The 8,827-nt window shown below is 45.6% G+C and overlaps 1 long non-coding RNA gene across 1 annotated transcript; it reads left to right on the plus strand.

Annotated features, from left to right (window-relative positions):
- Positions 1 to 2,477: 2,477 nt before the first annotated feature.
- LOC142187238 (uncharacterized) lies at positions 2,478 to 7,347 on the plus strand. Its single transcript, XR_012712548.1, has 3 exons — positions 2,478 to 2,895; positions 4,751 to 4,808; positions 6,746 to 7,347. It is a non-coding gene; the product is annotated as an uncharacterized LOC142187238 (long non-coding RNA).
- The last annotated feature ends 1,480 nt before the right edge of the window (positions 7,348 to 8,827 follow it).

The following is an 8,827-nucleotide window of genomic DNA, read 5'->3' on the forward strand; positions in this document are numbered from 1 at the left end:
GCAGCAACTCCATTCTAGTCAGTTCTGTATTGAGACAGCTAGAATGGAGTTGCTGCAAGGAGGACCACCTATTGTAACTACAGAATATACCCAGACCATCAACCTACCTGCAGCAACTCCATTCTAGTCAGTTCTGTATTGAGACAGCTAGAATGGAGTTGCTGCAAGGAGGACCCACCTATTGTAACTACAGAATATACCGATACCATGAACCTACCTGCAGCAACTCCATTCTAGTCAGTTCTGTATTGAGACAGCTAGAATGGAGTTGCTGCAAGGAGGACCCACCTATTGTAACTACAGAATATACCGATACCATGAACCTACCTGCAGCAACTCCATTCTAGTCAATTCTGTATTGAGACAGCTAGAATGGAGTTGCTGCAAGGAGGACCCACCTATTGTAACTACAGAATATACCGATACCATGAACCTACCTGCAGCAACTCCATTCTAGTCAGTTCTGTATTGAGACAGCTAGAATGGAGTTGCTGCAAGGAGGACCTACCTATAGCAACTACAGAGTATACCCAGACCATCAACCTACCTGCAGCAACTCCATTCTAGTCAGTTCTGTATTGAGACAGCTAGAATGGAGTTGCTGCAAGGAGGACCCACCTACAGCAACTACAGAATATACCGATACCATGAACCTACCTGCAGCAACTCCATTCTAGTCAGTTCTGTATTGAGACAGCTAGAATGGAGTTGCTGCAAGGAGGACCCACCTATTGTAACTACAGAATATGCCGAGACCATCATGAGCCTACCTGCATTAACTATATACTGATAAATCAGGCGCACAGCGATACGTCAGAATTTAGCTCTATATCAGTTATTAAATTGCCATATATTTCCATTATCACTTACAATAAGTGGCGCAAGTTATAATAAACACGTAAGGCTGCGGCGTCACCTCCCTGTACAGAGCATATGGCAAATATATATTTATATAGGTATATTTTATGTAATATATATATATCAATGCCATATGTAAACATGTCCAGGAATGTGTTTTTCCTATATTTTTATTGATATTATATACATATACAATGTCTCTCTTGGCCAGTTACGGATCCTCCCTATAGACACTCCACTCTAGCTGCTCCTGTAGTGAAGTGACTAGATTGGAGTTTCTGGCAGCAGCTCCTCGAAGCAACTCCATTCTAGTCACCTCAGTACTGAACAGTCTACATTGGAGATGATTCTAGCAGGTCCCTGCCTCCAGCAACTCCAATCTAGACCGTTCACTAGTGAGGTGACTAGATTGGAGTTGCTGGAGGGAGGACCTACCAGGAGCAACACCAATCTAGACGCAACCATGCTCACACAGCCTGCACCTCCATGTCTCCCCTCTCGCTCACACAGCCTGCACCTCCATGTCTCCCCTCTCGCTCACACAGCCTGCACCTCCATGTCTCCCCTCTCGCTCACACAGCCTGCACCTCCATGTCTCCCCTCTCGCTCACACAGCCTGCACCTCCATGTCTCCCCTCTCGCTCACACAGCCTGCACCTCCATGTCTCCCCTCTCGCTCACACAGCCTGCCCCTCCATGTCTCCCCTCTCGCTCACACAGCCTGCCCCCCCCATGTCTCCCCTATTACTCACACATGCTGTCTCTTCAGCACGGAGTCTCTCTCCCTTCATACTTCACAGTGACTTGCCCGGGTGCTGACACCAGCCCTGAGCAGACGCCTTACCGAACCTCCACTGTCTACTAAAAAAAAAAAAAAGGCAGTGGAGGTCCGGTAGGGCCCCATAATGAGGGTCTTAATAGTCCAGGCTGGGGCCTACGGGGGGATTCCCCGGTCTCCCGGCGGGCCTGTCCGACCCTGCACATCTCTCCCCCTCTACACTACTCCCTGCAGTCCACCTACTGTATCTCCCCCCCTTCACTAAATCGTGCACCTCGCAGCTCTCCATGTTGCTCCACTACACAGGATACTGTGGAAGGTCTTGCTTACAAGTAAAGACACGCCTATCCGGTCATGTGACCTTGTATCGGCAGACGGTCCTTACGGAGTCTAGTATTTAGCCTTTACCCATCCAAACTCCTATATCATGCTCACACACAGCCTGACCCTCTCCCCCAGCCCTTTCCACCCCTCTTGCTTACACACGCCGTCTCTTTCCTCCTTCCAGTCTCCATTCACTGCAACTTCTTTTTCCTGTGTAACTCGGCACTGTCCTGAATAGCTCCGCCCACGCCAGTCTGATCACATGATCACGTCGTCACCGGAAGTCCTTTAGCCCACTAGGATTTCGCGTCTACCATCTTTAATACTGGTACTGTCAGCACAGTCATATAAAGTGTAGTCTTAGTGTAATACCGTTGATTGGTCGTATTAAGATTGGTTGACGGATTGAAAGTTCTACTTGTGGTAAAGGAGCTGGGGAAGAAATACAGGTATATTTAGTCATTCTACAGTAACAGCAATAGATGGATGCTTGGGTCCTGTGAAGAGATACAGAAGTATCTTTAGGAAGACACGTTTTCATTACTCACAAAAATAAAAACAAGGTACTTGTGTCCTATACACTGCTAACATTCCACTCAGCACTACTCCAAGTGCACATCTCCAAACTATTGAAGAACAGAAAGAGGGCGAAACCGTGCTTTAGAAACATATTGCTTTCGACATTCTGCTGTTTCCCTGCTATGTGAATTTATTCCAGCCACACCCACTTTCACTTGTTTGGCACGTGCTACAACAGCTGTGTAGAAACCTTCCCAATTAGTTGGCCACGCCCCCTCAGAAACACGTGAGGGGGTGTGGCAAGCATGTGATGCCTTAAATACAGCTGTTGTAGTATACGGAAGCTAGTTGTGCAGAAGGAGGACGGCGCGTGGACTGGTGTGCTGCAGAGACGTGGAACCGGCTGAGTTGACACGGTAGGTTTTCCCCCTTTTATTTGCTCTTAGCTTTGCCTGTGGAACTCTGTGGGAGCTCTGAAGGTGACCGTTCTTATAGGGAGACCTGTGCTTGCTAGTTCTTATAGAGACAGCGCCCGGTGGTTCTTATAGAGACAGCGCCCGGTGGTTCTTATAGAGACAGCGCCCGGTGGTTCTTATAGAGACAGCGCCCGGTGGTTCTTAACAGATCTATGCCTTGGCGGGTCTTATAGAGAGCTATGCCTGGCGGGTCTTATAGAGAGCTATGCCTGGCGGGTCTTATAGAGAGCTATGCCTGCCAGTTCTTACTTGAGAGCAGATCCTGACGGGTTTAGCCGTCTGTCATTGTATTTCTGTGATATTTCGGCCGGTTATTACATTAATGCATTTGATGGAACTGGCCTCCCTTATTCCTAATGGCATTAATAGGTCTAGCCCTAGTCCGGCGGTTTTGGCTGCTTTTGTCATTGTGTTACTGTGATAGTTGGGCGGGTTATTGCTTTAATGCTCTGATGAGAACGCCGCCGCCTAGTGGCATTAGTATGCCTAGACTAATAAAACAACCTGGCAGCTCACCATACAACTGCATGGTGAGGCCATAGCCCATCCCTAGTCCTAGCTAGATAGGGTGCCGGAGCATGACCCGTTGCATTGATATTGGAGGGGATATTGATGTAACACCGTGTGAAGGCTAGTAATTAAATTAAAAAACAAACCAACTTTGCAATTGATGCTCTGCATTTCTTGCTTCACCATGCCATCAGAGTAACTTTCTGCTTTGGCTAGTCTCTGCCCTAGGCCCCCTGAGTTGTAGTAGGTTTTTCCCTCTAATACCATGATAGAAATGAGTCTAATCCTAATGGCATTAGTATGCCTAGACTAATATAAGCTGTAGGGAAATGGCAGCTCACCATACAACTGTATGGTGAGACTGTCGGCCCAGCCCTAGCTCAACCTACTATAGAGAATGCATGTATTGCTACTTTTTTTTTTGGCTGTCCCCAGTCCTAATGGTAAATCTAGACGAGTTTTTCCAGGGTCTTATACTGACTGCCGTACTGGAGTCGGGAAGGAATTTTTTTCCCATAACATGGGGTTATTGGCATTGGCCTCATGGGGTTTTTTGCCTTCCTCTGGATCAACTCTGTAGGGCTGTACTTTATGTATGTTTCTCTTTATGCAACCTTATCTAATGTGTATATGAATGTTATAAAATGACACACTGTGGATATTATATTTCAATATTCCCTACTGTATGAGGGTTTTACACTTGTTAGAATAGTTGATCCTGGGTCTTGTACTGACTGCCAGTTTTCGCCTTCCTCTGGATCAACTCTGTCGGGGTTATAGGTTGTATTTGCTGGCCTTGTCTTCCTCCACCTTCCTCTGTGTATATAATATTAGACACACTACCCTTATTACTGTCTCGGGCAACTCTTGGGTAACTGTTCACTAAAAAATCTTGGTCATTATTGTCACTGTATCATTGTGATAATGGAGGGGTTATCACTTTAATACTTTGATCAGAATGACTCTGCCCCCCCCCCCCCACACACACACACACACTTCCCACCCCTCCATCCCCTTTCTTACTTTAACAACATAGTTTAGTATGTCTGTTCACCATATAATGCTATTGTGATAATGTTGATTTATGTTTGTTCTGCTGAGAAGATCAGGGTAAGTACGGTAAGTGTTACTGTATTGAATGTTCTGCTCACTATATAACTCTGATGCATAAGTTCTACCCTTTGTCTGATGTCGAATTTAAGAAATCCAACAATATTCAATCTCCTGCAGTTTCTGAATCGACACTAAAACGGTTTTTTAAGTGTCGTGTTTTCCTCTTTTGTAGCTGTGAAAGCTGGATCTACTACTAGAAGAACATCACCTTGCCCTCTACAAGATTGTAGGTAAGTTCCATTTGGCCTTTTTTTGGGTATTTTGCAGCTGCTGTGAGCAAGGATCAATATAAAACTGGTGCCTAAAGCTATCCTCTTCATTGTTATGTCGGAGGTCTATGGATCATAAGTCCCTCATTATGAATTCAAGCCTTCGTGTGGTGATGGCAGGGGTGGTGGAGGGCACTAGCGGTAGATTACTATGTGCTCTTTAGGTTTTGCCTGTGTCCTTGAGAACTGACCTCTAATCTAGGTTTATAAAGCTTGTATCCTACTGTGTGGTTAGTTGTTAGAAAGATAATGCGTTGTAGAGTCATGAAGGGGCAAGTAGATGTAGACTAGGTGTGGATGGCTGTCACGACTTGTCAAATCCTGCATCCGGCTAGCACTGAGGGGACATGTCACAAGCTGCGTGGGATTTGTGATTCCCGCACTGTGATGCTGTATGATCTGAGCAGTGTAGGTGCTGAACTAAACCCCACCAAGTGGAGATTGTGGGTAACAGTTGGAGTCCAACTCAGGAGCTCCCTGAAGACGATGGTGGTGACTTCTGTGACCTGTAGGAACGGGCAGCACATGTGCCGGAGATCATGTGCTGTTCGCTCCTGTTAATTACGGAAATGGCTGCTTTCGTTCTCAGGAGTTGGCATTCCTGTTCTGTGCCAGATCTCTGAGGGGTCCTGTCGGTGCATGCTATGTTTAGGTTGTGCGATGTTGCAGTGTGTCAGTGTTCTTGTAAGATGGGGCGGGTTATTGATGGTTGTCCATATGTGGTTTGCATTTGTGAGTCTCTTCAAAGCTGTGGCACATTATCCTTTATAGTCTGTAGTTCCCAAAACTGCCTTTACCATTGTTGCGTCGGAGGTAAGGGTTCATAAACCCCTCCTTATGAATCTGAGCCTTCATGTGGTGATGGAGAGGGTGGTGGAGGATGTGGGTAGACTGCTATATTTAGTACGTCTACTTGTAGTATCAACTTTTAGCATGGGGTCTTTTTAATGGGATGAAGGCAAAACCTCTCTTGGTACTCAAAACTCTTTTCATACAGTACAGGCAGTTTGCTGTGGGGTTAACGCTAAGGGTTGTGGTGAACCGAGTCATGGGTAGGCGCCTAAAGTCCAGATGGGCTTTCTGGCAACTGGTATCAAACGCTGGCCAGTGTAGCTGTGTTCTTTCTGCGGTGCTGTGTGGTCTGAGTGGTGTAGCTGCTTCAGTGAAGCCCTTAAGTGGGCGTCTGGCTGGATGAGGCCTGGAGTCTCAACTCTGGGAGCTCCCTGAGGAAGATGGCGGTGACTTCTGTGATATGTAGGCACAGGCAGCACATGGTTTTTTGGTGCTTGTTGGGCACTGTGCTACAAGTGGTGGTGTTGCTTGTACTATAGCGCATGGTGGCCACGCTTTCGGCCGGAGCGTATCGCTATGCTTGTCTATATTTCGGTAACATCACCGCGAGTGGTATGGGGCTTAGCAGGGGCTGGAGATCATGTGCTATTTGGGCCTGCAAGTTACAGGAATCCCTGCTTTCTTTTACAGGGAGCTTCAAGAGTTGGTATTTTAGGCCTTATCCATATCAGATTTCCAATTGAGGACTTCACTTTAGTACCTGCGCTGCTTAGCTCATACAGCATCGTGGCGGGAGTGTAGCTGCATTGACCAGCATCTGACACCAGTCGCCAGAAAACCCTCTGGTCTAAAGGTGGCTGCTCAGGCTTTGTTTGCTGCATCCTGCGGTCTTGGTTTTGCAGCAGGTTGTCGGTGTTGTGTGGACGGATGACGGTGTGCTAAGAGTTTTTCTTTGTTTGCAATGGCGGTAAAATGTTCATTCCAAAAGTATGTAGTGGAGCGTTTTTGTCGGTCGGTTGTCGTATCTTATAGCATTCCAAATTTATTTTGTCGTATCCGGTTTCCCATTTTTCTGTAAAATGACATGAACTTACTTTCTCTTCTAGACTTGTGCTTGCTTCAGGAGTGGAGAACATGTGACATGGACACCTGGCTGGACCTTCATCTCGCGTATCAACTATTAGTTCTATGAAATGTTTCAATTTGTCTTTTTGCTGTAAAGTTTCCTATGAACATAACCAGCTAAAAAAAAAACTTGAATCTTCAGAAGTGGATACATATTTTTTTTAATGTCTAAGGGGGGGCGTTCACACTACAATCTGTGTCCGCTGCTAATGTCCATTCAAAATCTTGTGCGGACATTAGCAGCGGACACTGACGATTGTGTGAACGCCCCCTTACTAATGACAGATTACAAGCTTTTGATGCTCTGCTTCTTCCTCAGGTATATTTCGAAAACTCTTAATCTGTCATTAGTCATTAATAAAGGGATCCACTACCAAAGACTCGTTTTGGTTTTGTTTGTGTTTTTTTTTGTTTTGTTATTGATTTCATATCCACTGGCTAACACGGTACAAAAAAAAATGTTTTCCTTAACCAGCTAGCAACTCTGACAGATCTTAGAAAGTTCTTGCAATTATGGTCTAGACTCCAAAAAGTCACAATTCTTATTGTATTGTATATTTGTTTCTGAAATGTCTCCAGAAAAATAAAGTGAAATTTCCCATTGCAATGGTTGTCTGATATCTTTATTCTACTGTGTGGTTTACAAACAAAGGTGGAATTTCTTCTTTGCTGCAGGTCTACAAACTGCCAGCAATACTAAGGGTAAGTTCAGACGGAGGTTTTTTTTTTTTATTTTGGTCCGAAACCTGAGGAGGCTGCCTCAGGTTCGGGACCTAAAGCCAGGTAACTGCGACTGAAAGCTGGTGCACTACCCCCGGCATCCAGCTGCGCACTCCACTCCAGGCCCAATGAAGGGGCCGAGTCTGGAGGAGGGTGTGTCTTCAGGCCGAATCATGAGGCAAAACAGCCTGAATGAGCAGCTCTCCTCTTTTCCAGAAGAAACTGCTCCTGGAAAAAAGACCGGAGTGGATCTCATTGACTTCAATAAGAGCCATCTTTTTGGTCAGGTTTTTGAGACTGTATCTGGCTATGGCCTCAAAATCCTGACCAAAAAAAACTGCGAACTTGGCCTCTGTGCCAGGAATTTTTTTATTTTTTTATTTTTTTGTAGGTCCTGCAAAAAAACCTTTGTCAGTTATGTAAAGGCTCCACACAAGTGTGACCGGTCACAATAGCCTTATGCAAGGTAGAAGCTGTACAGGACTGAGCTAAAGGGGGGACAGGGGGAGGCTGCTGTAGTAGAGCTGTGGGAGAGAATAAACTGGAAACAGAGGTTTGTGTAAAGTAACAATATGTAGTGTGTGTGTGTGTATATTATATATATTTTCTAGCAGGAAGACCTGGCTTTGCACAGGTATATTTAATCTTTTGTTTGTGTATTGGGCCCCATACGAATAGAGTAGTTGCTATGGAAAGCTGTGTGTATGTGAACACTGAAGAAGCTGTGAGTTTCTATTGATCCACAAGCATCATGTGTATCAGTTTGGATATCATTGAAAAACCTGCCATCAGTTGTTACCGCAAGTAATGCTATGCTACATTTTCATAAATGCACCACCTACCAAGCTCTTCTACATCTGCCAATTTGGATTAAAGGGGGGGGGGGGGGTTCTCATCTGTGGCAGCAGCTTCTGCAGATCAGATAATACTCAGTGGCTTCAGTACAAGCAGTTGCATATTATCTGTGTGTTTACATAGAGATAACAGAGCTGGCTATCAGCAAAACTGCAAATAGCTGAAATTTCCTGCGTTTTGATATCTATATATATTTTATAGATCTCCAAATCTGTAGTAGTCTGCTCTATACAAATCCACAGTTCTTGCCTGATTTGAGTGAAATTTAGCGCGCGCACCCCCCCCCCCCCTCTCCACCCACAGGAGCAGAGTACTGCGCACGTTACATCTTGCTAGCGCCCCTCCTCGTCATGAGATTTGGGTCCCTGAAGTTAGGCCCTATCCATAGAATTGGGAAATGTGAAAGCGCTGAAGGGAAACCGTTTGTGACTGACAGGGACGGATTATAGCGCCTGCACAAAAGAGTCACCACTAAAGGGGCCACAACA

Source organism: Leptodactylus fuscus, unplaced genomic scaffold, assembly GCF_031893055.1.
Source record: "Leptodactylus fuscus isolate aLepFus1 unplaced genomic scaffold, aLepFus1.hap2 HAP2_SCAFFOLD_158, whole genome shotgun sequence".
Lineage (NCBI taxonomy): Eukaryota > Metazoa > Chordata > Amphibia > Anura > Leptodactylidae > Leptodactylus > Leptodactylus fuscus.